Source organism: Ambystoma mexicanum, chromosome 10, assembly GCF_040938575.1.
Source record: "Ambystoma mexicanum isolate Mex_15411 chromosome 10, UKY_AmexF1_1, whole genome shotgun sequence".
In the NCBI taxonomy this organism is placed as follows: Eukaryota; Metazoa; Chordata; class Amphibia; order Caudata; family Ambystomatidae; genus Ambystoma; species Ambystoma mexicanum.
Window position 1 is genome coordinate 744,247,222 of NC_090932.1, and position 15,033 is coordinate 744,262,254.

The window sequence follows — 15,033 nt, forward strand, 5'->3', positions numbered from 1 at the left end:
TGGCCGGGCACGTGGATTCCAGGGGTGCGCGGGAAGTCCCACACGCGATTTGGCCGGGTACGTGGATTCCAGGGGTGCGCGGGAAGTTCCACACGCGATTTGGCCGTGTACGTGGATTCCAGGGGTGCGCGGGAAGTTCCACACGCGATTGAGCGGGGTACGTGTATTTCGGGGGGTGCGCGGGAAGTTCCACACGCGATTTGGCCGGGCACGTGGATTCCAGGGGTGCGCGGGAAGTTCCACACGCGATTTGGCCGGGTACGTGGATTCCAGGGGTGCGCGGGAAGTTCCACACGCGATTTGGCCGTGTACGTGGATTCCAGGGGTGCGCGGGAAGTTCCACATGCGATTGAGCGGGGTACGTGTATTTCGGGGGTGTGCGGGAAGTGACACACGCGAATGAGCGGGGTACGTGTATTACGGGGGTGCGCGGGAAGTTACACACGCGATTTGGCCAGGTACGTGGATTCCAGGGGTGCGCGGGAAGTTCCACACGCGATTTGGCCGTGTACGTGGATTCCAGGGGTGCGCGGGAAGTTCCACACGCGATTGAGCGGGGTACGTGTATTTCGGGGGTGCGCGGGAAGTTCCACACGCGATTTGGCCGGGCACGTGGATTCCAGGGGTGCGCGGGAAGTTCCACACGCGATTTGGCCGGGTACGTGGATTCCAGGGGTGCGCGGGAAGTACCACACGCGATTTGGCCGTGTACGTGGATTCCAGGGGTGCGCGGGAAGTTCCACATGCGATTGAGCGGGGTACGTGTATTTCGGGGGTGCGCGGGAAGTGACACACGCGAATGAGCGGGGTACGTGTATTACGGGGGTGCGCGGGAAGTTCCACACGCAATTTGGCCGGGTACGTGGATTCCAGGGGTGCGCGGGAAGTTCCACACGCGATTTGGCCGGGTACGTGGATTCCAGGGGTGCGCGGGAAGTTCCACACGCGATTTGGCCGTGTACGTGGATTCCAGGGGTGCGCGGGAAGTTCCACACGCGATTGAGCGGGGTACGTGTATTTCGGGGGTGCGCGGGAAGTTCCACACGCGATTTTGCCGGGCACGTGGATTCCAGGGGTGCGCGGGAAGTTCCACACGTGATTTGGCCGGGTACGTGGATTCCAGGGGTGCGCGGGAAGTCCCACACGCGATTTGGCCGGGTACGTGGATTTCAGGGGTGCGCGGGAAGTTCCACACGCGATTTGGCCGGGCACGTGGATTCCAGGGGTGCGCGGGAAGTTCCACACGCGATTTGGCCGGGCACGTGGATTCCAGGGGTGCGCGGGAAGTTCCACACGCGATTTGGCCGGGCACGTGGATTCCAGGGGTGCGCGGGAAGTTCCACACGCGATTTGGCCGTGTACGTGGATTCCAGGGGTGCGTGGGAAGTTCCACACGCGATTGAGCGGGGTACGTGTATTTCGGGGGTGCGCGGGAAGTTCCACATGCGATTTGGCCGTGTACGTGGATTCCAGGGGTGCGCGGGAAGTTCCACACGCGATTGAGCGGGGTACGTGTATTTCGGGGGTGCGCGGGAAGTTCCACACGCGATTTGGCCGGGCACGTGGATTCCAGGGGTGCGCGGGAAGTTCCACACGCAATTTGGCCGGGTACGTGGATTCCAGGGCTGCGCGGGAAGTACCACACGCGATTTGGCCGTGTACGTGGATTCCAGGGGTGCGCGGGAAGTTCCACACGCGATTTGGCCGTGTACGTGGATTCCAGGGGTGCGCGGGAAGTTCCACACGCGATTGAGCGGGGTACGTGTATTCCGGGGGTGCGCGGGGAGCAGCACACGTGAATTGCACGTGTGGGTCCTCCCAGGTGTACCCTCTACACCCTCCACGGCCCCTGCAGGTGGCTCACACCACAGGGGCCTACCCAGCACATGTCCTGCAGGCACCCCATCCACCATGGCCATGCCCACCAGCCAACCCACATATCAACTAGCACTACTGCCCACCAACGCATGTCCCCCTGCACCCCCAGCCACCAGGGGCAGCCTCCAGCAGGCCCCCACCCATGTCTCCCCCCACCCCCACCCCCCAGCAGTGCAGGGGCAGCCTCAAACAGGCCCCCACTCATGTCCCCCTGCACCCCCACCCCCTAGCATCCAGGGGCACCCTCCACCAGGCCCCCACTCATGTCTCCCACCACCCCCACCCCCCAGCATCCAGGGGCACCCTCCACCAGGCCCCCACTCATGTCCCCCTGCACCCCCACCCCCTAGCATCCAGGGGCACCCTCCACCAGGCCCCCACTCATGTCTCCCCCCACCCCCACCCCCCAGCAGTGTAGGGGCAGCCTCAAACAGGCCCCCACTCATGTCCCCCTGCACCCCCACCCCCTAGCATCCAGGGGCACCCTCCACCAGGGCCCCACTCATGTCTCCCACCACCCCCACCCCCCAGCAGTGCAGGGGCACCCTCCACCAGGCCCCCACTCATGTCCCCCTGCACCCCCACCCCCTAGCATCCAGGGGCACCCTCCACCAGGCCCCCACTCATGTCTCCCCCCACCCCCACCCCCCAGCAGTGCAGGGGCAGCCTCAAACAGGCCCCCACTCATGTCCCCCTGCACCCCCACACCCTAGCATCCAGGGGCACCCTCCACCAGGCCCCCACTCATGTCTCCCCCCACCCCCACCCCCCAGCAGTGCAGGGGCAGCCTCAAACAGGCCCCCACACATGTCCCCCTGCACCCTCACCCCCCAGCATCCAGGGGCACCCTCCACCAGGCCCCCACTCATGTCCCCCTGCACCCCCACCCCCTAGCATCCAGGGGCACCCTCCACCTGGCACCCACACATGTCTCCCACCACCCCCACCCCCCAGCAGTTCAGGGGCAGCCTCAAACAGGCCCCCACACATGTCCCCATGCACCCTCACCCCCCAGCATCCAGGGGCACCCTCCACCAGGCCCCCACTCATGTCCCCCTGCACCCCCACCCCCTAGCATCCAGGGGCACCCTCCACCTGGCACCCACACATGTCTCCCACCACCCCCACCCCCCAGCATCCAGGGGCACCCTCCACCAGGCCCCCACTCATGTCCCCCTGCACCCCCACCCCCTAGCATCCAGGGGCACCCTCCACCAGGCCCCCACTCATGTCTCCCCCCACCCCCACCCCCCAGCAGTGCAGGGGCAGCCTCAAACAGGCCCCCACTCATGTCCCCCTGCACCCCCACCCCCTAGCATCCAGGGGCACCCTCCACCAGGCCCCCACTCATGTCTCCCACCACCCCCACCCCCCAGCATCCAGGGGCACCCTCCACCAGGCCCCCACTCATGTCCCCCTGCACCCCCACCCCCTAGCATCCAGGGGCACCCTCCACCAGGCCCCCACACATGTCTCCCACCACCCCCACCCCCCAGCAGTGCAGGGGCACCCTCCACCAGGCCCCCACTCATGTCCCCCTGCACCCTCACCCCCCAGCATCCAGGGGCACCCTCCAGCAGGCCCCCACCCATGTCCAACTCATGTTCCCCACCCAACATGTCATCACAGTCCAGATCCCTGGTCTCTATGGTCAGCCCCCAAATGCAAAACACCCACCCGAGTATTGCATCCACCCACTCATATTCTGCAATTACATCACAGAACACCAATTGCAAGTTCCAAAACAAACACATGTCCCTCACATACACCCAATGGGTGTCAGTGATTCTCAAAACACATAACATGAAATGCATGAAAACAATGAGACACCACACATTGAAGTGCAACAAATAAATAATGTATTAAAGGAAAGATGAATAGAAACAAAAATGAATAAACAGAAATGTGAATGGAAAAAAATGAAAAGAAGCATGTCCGTTCAAAATAAAAAAACAATTAAAGAATATAGAAATCCAAAGTAATGTAGTACAAAGTCAAAGTCCACCAAACAAAATCCAATGTGAAAAAAAAATTATAAGCCATTGATCCATGGATAATGTTAAAAAAGAAAGTATGTACAAGTCCACAACTATGTACAATCCAAGAAGCCAGGGTCCATCATCCCAACAAAATAAAGGAAACCTAACTAACTACACTAACTAATAAAAAAAACTATATACAAAAATGTGGCCAATGTCCAAAAGGTCCAAATGAAATAAAAACAAAAATGAAACTTAACACTACCTACATAACTATGTACAAGGGCAGCGGGCTAGTTCCACGGCTCACTTCTGGATGTGCCGGGCCAGGGCATCATCGAACTCCTCCTCAATGTCCCGGAGGCGGTCCTCCTCCATGGCCCCGAGGGTCCGCAGGGCCGTCGACGTGTCCACCTCCAAAGCCCTGCGGATTGCCTCGAGGCACTCGACCCGCCTCAGGGCCCTCTGCATGGAGTTCTCCGCCCTGACCATTGAGAGCCGTGCCTCTTCCGCCCGCTGCCGCTCCGCATCTATGGCGTGGCCCAACCGCTGCCACACGGAAGACACTTTTTGTCCTGGGTCCTCCTGCCCTCCGGCCGATGCCTGCCCCTCCGATGTCGAAGGCCCCGAGCCTTCATGGCTCCCACCATGGTGCTGCTGCTGCTGTGCCTCTGCCCCTGCACTGCCTCCTGCTGCCTGCAGATCCTCCGCCGGCTGGGGTGCAGTCGTTGACGTGGCCACCCCTGCTGGACGTCCGACTCCCGACTGTGGCAGGGATGCCTCCTCCACCAGCCTGGCCGCACCGTCAGAGGCAGCTCCACAGGGCACCCAGGTGACTGATGGGTGGGAAGATGGCACAGAGGACGACTGGCGCGTAGGGGGTCCAGCTGAGGAGGGGGTCGTGGCAAGCCCCATCAGACGGAGGAATCCGGCCTGGGTGACCTGTCCCAGCAGGCTGACGTGGTCAACGAGCCATTCGAGATGACCTGCAGTCTCTTCATGAAAAGACTGCAGGTCACCTCGCATGGCCCGTTGACGCAACGCCACTCCAGCCAGGACAGGCTCAACCCGGGCCTGGATAGCCACGTCCGCAGGCAGAGGAAGGCCAGTTGACGTCAGCTCATCCCCTGCCTGAAAACTGGTCTGGACATGGGCATCCCTGCTGGTGCAAGATGATGCAGGGACAGGATCAGGGACAGGATTGCACACAGGCACCTCCGCGGCGGCCTGTGCTGCCTCCTGTCCCTGGTCCTGCACTGCACCACTAGCACCAGTGGGACCCCCACCCCCAGACCCCGTCTCCGGTGCTTGCACGGCCTCCTCCTCCACCAAACCCCCCACCAACCTGGATGACTCTGTGCCATCTTCCCCCGTTGGGCCCTGTGGGGTCCCAGCTGCCCCTTCTGCTGCCGAGGAGTCCAACTGCAACCTCCGCCTCTTGGACCTCCCCCCGGCAGCTGCGGCCTGGGACGCGGCACCGGACTCCTCACTCCCCGACGAGATGACAACCTGGGAGGGGAGCCGGGCCTTGCGTCTCCGGCTGGCGGTGGGATCCCCGCCGCTGTGCTCCACAGCACCTTCTCCGCCCTCTTCATCAGTTGACGCTGCAGACAGGGAGAAACAAAACACAGGCATCAGGGCACTGTACAATGTACACATACACACATGACAGTTGTACATGAGTGGCATTGGCAAACCTCTGACATGTCATCACAATCCCCAACACACATGTCATTACAACTTGCACACACGAGCCATACCACAGCCATGTTGCAACTGCCAACACCATCCATACACATACAACAGCATCAGCAGCCAAAGGTGAGCCAGACATCACATGCAACACAGGAAGTGCACCACACATGTACACACACCACCACACTTGCATGCATGTGTACACCTCTGCTAAGTGTCGCAGTGTTCAGACGGGCATCCATGTCACATCTGCCCATCAGGCTTCCACATACCGCTGTCACATGCATCCATGTTGCATCACTGTTGCACCCTTGTCAAATACACACACATGCACATGTACACAGCGCTGATACAATCAGCTGAAAACAACATACATGCGTGACATCACGGACATGTCTACTCACATACACATTCATACAAACTTGTGTGCCCACACAACTGCATTTGGCATGCAAGCCCACACACACAGGCACCATCCATGTCTCACACATTACAGCCCTCGCATGTGTCAGCCCCACGGCCCTGTACACCCGCACCCATACTCGACCCCATACAAACAGATGTGCAACCTGCACACTACTGAACAATCACCACACGCACTGCTCACAATCAGGATGCATGTACACTCACCGCTCGACTCCAGACGGGTCTGCCTCTCAAGGACCTGGACGTGGAGCGCTGGGGATATGTGTTCCAGGACCCTCATCTGTTCTTCCGACAAGTGGCCCCGGCGCCCCTTGGCATCCGCTGCCTTCAAGAGGCGCCGGGCCTTGGTCAGGGTCCTGGACCTGAAGTCCTCCCAGCGCTTCTTGACATGTTGGAAGTCGCGGACTGCCACCCCCTCCGCGTTGATGGCAGTCACGATGTCAGTCCAGATCCGAGTCCGTCCTTCCTTGTCGGCGCGGCAACTTCCGAAGAGGGCATCATACTGCCCCAGGACTTGCTCCACCAGGACACCAACTTCGGTGGCACTGAAGCTGGTGCCCCTCTGCCTCTCTGGCCGGGGGTTGTCAGTGGTCACAGATGGAGTTTGCCCCGACATGACAACCCCAGAGGCAGGAGTGGGTGGGCAACTGGGTCCTGGGGCTGGGCTGTGGAGCGATGGAATCCCAGTCGGGAGTCTTTGGTTCCAGCAGGGGTGGTCACACCAACAGCACCCCTGGCTGATGTGCAGGCAGCAAATGGCAGGGCACGTGGGCAGCAGGCAGTCAGGCAGCAGCAGATGGCAGGTGGGAGCGTGCTCAGGGCTCTGGGGGGCAGTAGTTCGGCCTTCTGGGCAGGAGCGTGGTCTTCCGTGTGCTTACGCGTGGCCAGCTTGATACGGAGTGATTTGGCACGTGAAAATTCTGCACGTCAGCGTGTAATTCGAGGAAAGGCCCTTAGCGCGTAAGCGCGTCTGCACGCATACGCATTTTCATTGGACCAAAGGCCCTCAGCGCGTGAGCGCGTCTGTGACGTGACGTGCGAGGGAGTATCCCTCATTGCACGTGATGACAGTACACACGTGGATCCCAACCAATCACGTGTGAAAGTTCACGGGACCCCGAAACACACGTACCCTGGCCAATCGCGTGTGGAACTACCCGCGCACCCCGAAACACACGTACCCAGGCCAATCGCGTGTGGAACTACCCGCGCACCCCGAAACACACGTACCCAGGGCAATCGCGTGTGGAACTTCCCGCGCACCCCGAAACACACGTACCCAGGCCAATCGCGTGTGGAACTACCCGCGCACCCCGAAACACACGTACCCAGGCCAATCGCGTGTACGCTCGCTCCCCTCCGATCACACGCGATGACACCCGAATACGGGAAACCAACGAGTCCGCCCACACGGAGGCGTCCCGCGCCCGCGCACAGCATAAAAGTGCGCGCAAACAACAAACGCGTATATACAGCGACGATGAATGCCCCATTTGTTGCTGCAGTGATTGTGGGACACCGCAGGAGGAGGAGAATAGCCAGGGCACGCATTTTTGCACCACGGACAGGCCTTTTTGGGATGCCTGACGACCAGGTCTATGGCAGGTATAGGTTTCCACCCCATATCATCCTAGACCTGGTCAGGGAGTGGGAAGATGACCTCACATCCCCCACCCTTTGCTCCCAAGCATTGAGCCCCTTGGAGAAGCTGCTCAATGTCTTGCCTTTCTTGGCCACTGGGTCGTTTCAGCGGACCACTGCCATAGTGGGGGGGGTCTCACAGGCCACGCAGTCACGCTGCCTACACCAGGTACTGGCAATCATGACAGCGCGCCCCTCAGTCCGCAGGCACATATACATGCCCAGAACACCCGCAGAAAGGCAGGCCGTTGTCCTGGATTTTTTCAGGGTGGCACACTTCCCCAAAGTGCTCGGTGCCATAGATTGCACCCATGTGGCCCTACGTCCACCTAGGGCCACTGAGCACATCTACCGAAACCGCAAGCACTGGCATTCCATCAATGTACAGGTGGTATGCGATGCAAAGGGAATCATCACCTCTGTGTATGCAAACTACCCTGGCTCCACCCATGACAGTTTCATATACAGAATGTCCGCCCTGAGCCGGGCCCTGGAAGCTGGGCAGCATGGCGACACATGGCTCCTAGGTGAGTACAAATGCCCTTGCACATGCATGCAAGTCACACACAGACAAATATACCAACCCTAATAATCTGAACAATTATCACCTCCCCAGGGGACAGTGCCTACCCTCTGAGCAACCACATGATGACGCCAATCCGGAACCCCACCACACCACCCCAGGTAAGATACAATGCTGCCCATATTGCAACCAGGGGCATAGTGGAGCGCACATTCGGAGTGCTCAAGTCACGTTTCCGCTCCCTTGACCGCTCTGGTGGGCAACTACTCTATGCACCAGCAGTTGTGTGCAGGATCATTGTGGCAGCATGTGTCCTGCACAATGTTGCAACACGGCAGGGCGTCCCGGTGGACATGGTGGTGCCCCCACATCCCCAACCACAGGCACAGGCGCTGCCCATGGGAGGGGACAGGGCATGTGGCGAGGTAGCCCGGACCCAGCTTGTGGCCACATTTTTCACCTAAACTCCAACCCCTGCGGAGTGCACACAGGCCTGGCACATACCAGGTGACAATCGATGATGACAAAGTGACAGTCAACTGTCACAACCCTACCACCCTGAGATAGTTGCCATGGAAGTGCCACATCGTCTGCATCCCTAGCTACTTAAACACAAGCTATCCTGTGCAACCAAAATGCACACATGACATGTGACATGACATGAGCCATACACAAGTATTACAAGGCACAATGAGGCAGGGGGGGGGAACAAGGGAACACAGAGAACGGTACTACTAGGCCAGGTGTCATTGTGATTGTGCAAGTGCAGGGGTAGGGGGAAGGGAAAAGTGCAAGGGTGGGGGGGAGTCCAGTACAGGGGAAGTAGGCCAAAAAATTTTACATAGGTCGCCTGGTGGCAACTGCTAAGGTAAGTGCAGACGAGTGCTGGGAAGGGAGGGCTGTAGGGATAGAGAGACAGTACTGCAGTGCAGGGGTTGCCAGGGTGGCAGTGCAAGTGGACAGTGGCTGGGCCAGGGACCGAGGTTGGTGAGAGTGGCCCAGTTGCAGCTCCTGTGCAGTTCCAGTGAACAATTCTGCAAGGCAGAGGCAGAGAGTAAGCAGAAGCAAAGAGGAAGGTCTTGAGGTGCTTCCAGAACTGGAGATGGTTCCCCTCAAGTTCAAGTCAGGAAGTCTGTTCGAGGGGGAGGGCCCTGCTGCGGAGAGAAACCTACCCCCAGCTAGTTGCTCTGAGAAGCGGATGACCTGGACATGCAAGGTGTGCATCACACACACCTGCAAAACAGGCCATGGCCATCACTGTCATGTCAGTCAAACCCTCCCAAACATCAACATGACATGGCAAGCAATACCCATACACCGACCCAGTAACGATAAGGTACACATTTCCATGTCCTAAATGTACAGTGGCATCGGACAATGATGCCTGACCCGGAATCCGATGAAATGACAGACCAACAAAATGTCCCACCAAAAACAAGTCGATTCCTAATGCATTACAACAGTCGTAGACGTAACATCACAATGAATGCCTGGCTATATGCACATGATGCATTGCAAAATGAACACTGCAGCTCATGTGTGCAATGTCCTACTCCTGCATCACACTGCTCAGCGCACAGCACAGTGAACAGCCATTGCGTGTGATGCACACCCTGAGCATCACATCTAAGTGACAGACTACATCAAAAATCAAATTAGGCATGTACTCGAACCATAATCGGTCACAGAACATGTGCTGGCGGGACACAGTGGGCACCAGAAGGCAAACAGTGTACACGTGGATATGCAAGGGTGGGAGGACATGGAGTGCATCCGAGTGCAAGTGTGTGGTTCTGCAAGGACATGCACTCCACATATGCATGTGCACTCAAGTGACCATCAGTGTTCCCTACACATCACATGTGAACATCCACCATGTGTACACCCCAGCATGTCAAACCACTACTATCCCCTCGCACCTGAAAGGAAAACACAACACATGAACAGGCATTGATCAGCAGAACACAACATGTACATAGGACAACAACATTACAATGTCAGAGTTCCCATCACACTGCAGGGCAACGCAACTATCAACAACAACCCCCCCCCCTCGCAAATGACCATGACCCACTGAACAACTGCACCTGGGTCATGGAGCCTCCAACCCTCATTCCCACCTGGCCACAGGATCACCTTTACCCTTCGTGTCCATCTCCCACCTTGTGTGTAAAGAGATGCCTGAACCCTCAGAATCCACACTCATTTCCAAAATCACATAATCCAAGGCATGAAAAGGAACCCAAACACCCTCCAGTAGATGACTTGACATAGCAGTACGTCTCAAAGGCCAAGTACTACCACTATGATGCAACAACCAAGGTAGCACAGCAAAACAATGTCACGACAGGATGTGAGACATGTGTGGTACATGACATAGGATGATGCACCGTGAATGGATGTGTACTGTCACAGATCCCCTGTACAGGCGCTGGAGTCTCATGAAACAACCACCCACACCATGTCCCGGGTGCCTGCAAGGTCAAACTCACACAGGCCCCTGAGATCCAGGTGGGGAAAGAGGTTCAGGGATATGCAGTCGGGACAGGTGTAGACACACTGCATGACTGGAATGCGTGGCAGGTGAGGGGAGTAGGAATGACACATGAAACCAGGGAATGCACGAAAATGTACAACCTGCATGAACACATGCACAATCCAAACAAACTTGGACATCATTGTCATGGCCTTCTGTAGTCCAGGCTCAGGAGTGGTACGAACCAACCACCCCCTCTAGGGTTTTGGCGCCTGCAAGTTCGGGGCTTACACAGGCATCCGCAACCCCAGTGGGGAAAGAGGGTCAGGGAACATTGCTTGGATAGGCATGGGAAGCAGGAACACCGGGTAGAGGGTACAGGTTTCGAAATTGCATAGGATCACGGGTGATTAGGGTAAAAAACATACCAAATAGGACCACACATACATCCATGCATCAGTACACTCCCCAGCAAGCCTATGCAGGGCAGTTTGTAAGAAAATACAACAAGACACTTAGCTCTGGTTTTGAGTGCTGGCCTCCTGCCTGCGCACTCTCAGGTCCGGTTACAGGAGCACTGCAATGCTGCAAAGAGAGACACAGTCAGCAACCTGTACGTGCCAATTACACAAAAACACAACACAAAACATGCCCCATAACAACATACAACTCTACAAACAGACAATCTGTGCTCCATGCTTCGTACCCATATATAACATCACCCCTGTGACGGGTCATTCACAGTTAATGCAGTAAGTCAGCCGCTGGTGGGTGCGTGGCAAATGGAACACCAATGTGTCACAATTCACACAACATGCAATGTTCCCTGGGTAAGCAGACAGACCCATATGGCAAGCCATGACTACAGAGCAAGTTGCGTACCACCATGACCAAAACAAAGTTGCCAGTGCATTTATCATGAAGTACGTGGAATAGACATGCACTGCACCCGAGTATGTCCCTTGCTGTATGTCCCTGTGAGCTGCCCCTTTCCATGTCTTGGAAGGCTACATGGTTGATACAAGTGCCTCAATGAACCTTGGTGTACCGCAGGGTATGTGCCACTGCCCCCGCATGTGTCCCAGACAACCCTACTATCAACAGCCATCAGTCCACAAACACATCTGAGCTGCATTGTGTGCTTCAACACCAATATTTGTCTAAGCTCACCCTCAGTGCTGTGACTCAGCCTGCACGTGCAACTCGCCTGGTGCAAGCTTTGCTGTCTAGTGGCCCCCCTGTGATGCTCACCTTGCCTGGAGTTCCTTGGAACATGTCAGCAGTTCTAGGATGTGGGTCTGCAATCACTGTGGCTCTGCATGTGCACACATGTGCATGTGGGCACCAACAAACGGGTCAGGAATTACGTTGTCCAATGGGCCATGTCTGCTGGCAAAGGTGCTCTGGTGCCTCATCCCCCTGCAGAAAGTGCATGAAACACATGATTAATGCATCAAAGTGATCTGTGTGTGTCTCATCATGCATCTCATTACTTGACCATGTCAGAGAGTCACATCACAAATCACACCATCAGTCCGTCTTTCACCTCCAAAATGTGGAACACTATCTACAGCATGATTTGCAACAAGCACGTGTACAGGAAAGATATGAAACATAATACACAATGCATAGCAATCAATGTCCACATTAATCATGACACGCCCCATCTAGCAAAAGCTGAACAGTGGACAATTACACCTAAATCATCCCCACTAGGGGTGTCAACACAAGTCAAAAAGCACCAGACATGCCACAGATATTACAGTCCAAAGCCCTTGTGTAAAATGCTGTTACACCGAACCATCCTTGCGAGCCCATGGATAAGGGAGGCAGGAGTGGCATATGTGAGTCAAGGAACCCAAGCAGCAAACACATACACAAGACAACCATGAAGGGCCCAGCTGGAACAGACAGTGGATGCCTTCAAAAACCACAAGGCACCGCACTGTCACATGTAAGCACAATAGACTACAAATTTTAAACTAACTCAACTATTAACTAATTACACTAACTACGGAAAACCTACATTACCTATTTAAACTAACTATCAAACAGAAACTTAACTAACTAAACTAAAAGAAAAATCAAAAATGGCCACATACGACCCGGGGGGGAGGGGAGGCACCCAGGAGGGGGGAGGTACAGGGTGCTGCTCAACATCCACATGCGATGATGCTGAGCCAAAAAAAAATACCTCCATGGGCTCAACGCCTGCACAGCACGACCTATGTGGGAGATAGATGGTCGTCCGAGTCTGGCTCATCCTGATAAGGAGGACGTGGCACAGTAGCCTGGCCACGCCTAGCCGCAGCTTGCCCCTCGTCGGCAGCAAGTCTGCCGGACAGGTGAGCCTGGTTCTGTGTGGCGATGTTACATAGGTCTGCATGCAGGACCTCACGTGATACACGTGCTTCCTCTTGCAAGGTAGCACGTGTAACACTGAGTTCCTCTTGCAAGGCCTGGCTGGACAACCGCTGCACCTCCCGGCAAGCCTGTAGCTCAGCCGAGATGGTGCGCTCAAGCTGTGCAAACCTCTCCTCTGCCTGCTGCCTCTGGGACATCATAAGGACACCCAGAGTGGATCTGAGGGAGGCATACTCCTCCCTCAGGGCATCCATGTGCGCCTCTGCGTGAGCAGCAATTGCTTGACGCAGAGACGACATTTCAGCCTGGCGTGCCCTGTCTGAGGCCGCCATGCCCAGCCTGAGTGAGCGGGACGTGGACCGTGCCGCCTGCTGCTGGAGAAGCACCTGCCTAGCAGGGGGGAGCACAGATCGGGCCACACGCTCCATGCTGTCAGCGATGTTCTCCATTGCTGCCCCCTGCCGTTCTGAATTGGCAGTCATGTCTTGCTCCCACTCAGTATACAGCGGTTGCGTGCGGCGACCGCGTTGCCGGGCTTGACCCCTGCGGGACCCAAGGACCGGGGGTCCTCGCTGTGTTGGCACCGCCTGCGGCTGCACGACTACATGCCCCCGTCTACGTGATGTCCCAGGCACATCAGTGACTGGTGTGGAGGGTGACCCTGCGTCCCGATCCACCACGGGCGGAGGAACCAAGACTGTCTGATCCCTCAGTGCAGGGGTCGCAGACAGAGGAGTGTCCACATCAGAATCACTCACCCCTGACACATGGACTTGATGGTCATCCAACTCAACATGGACGTCAGAGTCGTCATCAAGGCTGGACTCATAGGCAGCCAGAGACAGGATGGACTGCAGCACTTGGGGGTTTTCGTGGCCTACCACCCCACGACCCCCACTAGTGCCGGGTTGATGTGGTCTTACCAACCCTGTGTCTGGCATGACAACACCATCCTCTGCATCCATTGCGTCATCACCTGAAAAATAGAGAGGAAAAGGTCAGTACACATGTCAGAAGCACACAACACACACACACACACCGACAGCAAAGGCATCTGGCAGACATGTGACACACAACATATGACCTTGCATGCATGCTGGGTCTACTTAGAATAGCTTCTGTGATCAGACCTGTTGGAAGGTGGCAGTTTGCATGGAAGTGGGTCTAAGCAGTGCAGAAAATGTGTACGCCACTCACTACCTACATGTACAAGCACTCCATGGTGTGTGCCAGGAAATGTGAAGGCAGTGCAATGTCAAAATCAGACATCACGTGCATTGTGTATTCAATGTGTACCATGTCTAGAAGGCAAGCACCCCTCCACCCCAGTACCAAAGCAGGGATGCCTAGCATGGTATCAAAAGGCTGACCATACACCTGTGTATTGACAAGCAGTGTTGACTGGCATCAACAGCTTAATGTGATTTCAATTACAACACTGCAAATGATGCTGGGACAGTGGGCAGGACACATGATGGAAGATCCGGAGGCCGGCCACGTGTGAAGAAGACACGACAAGAGTTGGACAGAGTCATTGGCCATTGAACAGGCTGAGGCCTGTGAGCCACACAGATTGTCAGAGCCTAAACATGTGTGCAACGCAGGACTGAGCCACAGTTGACATGGGGACGCCGATGATATGGCAGGCAATGTATGTAACCAAGGACTCATATTACAGTGATCATCCAGTCAAGGACACATAGGGGCATGTGTGCAATGCACATGGAGCATGAAGGGGCACTCATGTCCCTGCGGGACATCTGACCCATGCACAGTACACGTGGGATGCCCTGCATCGAGTACTAAGGCTGTACCACACGGCATATGTCTGGCAGTTTCTAAGCTGGATGTTAGCATCTACACAGGACACATGAACATGAAACTACACATTGGCAAGAATGTAGCAGACCAGTGCAAAGGTGGAACTGGGGTGCAGAGTGGCGGAGGGGGGGCAAGGGAGCATGGCCACATGGAGTCCCGCATGCAGGCAGAGGAGACACGCATGACGGTGGCATTGCATTACTTACACATCAGAACCATGTACAGGTCAC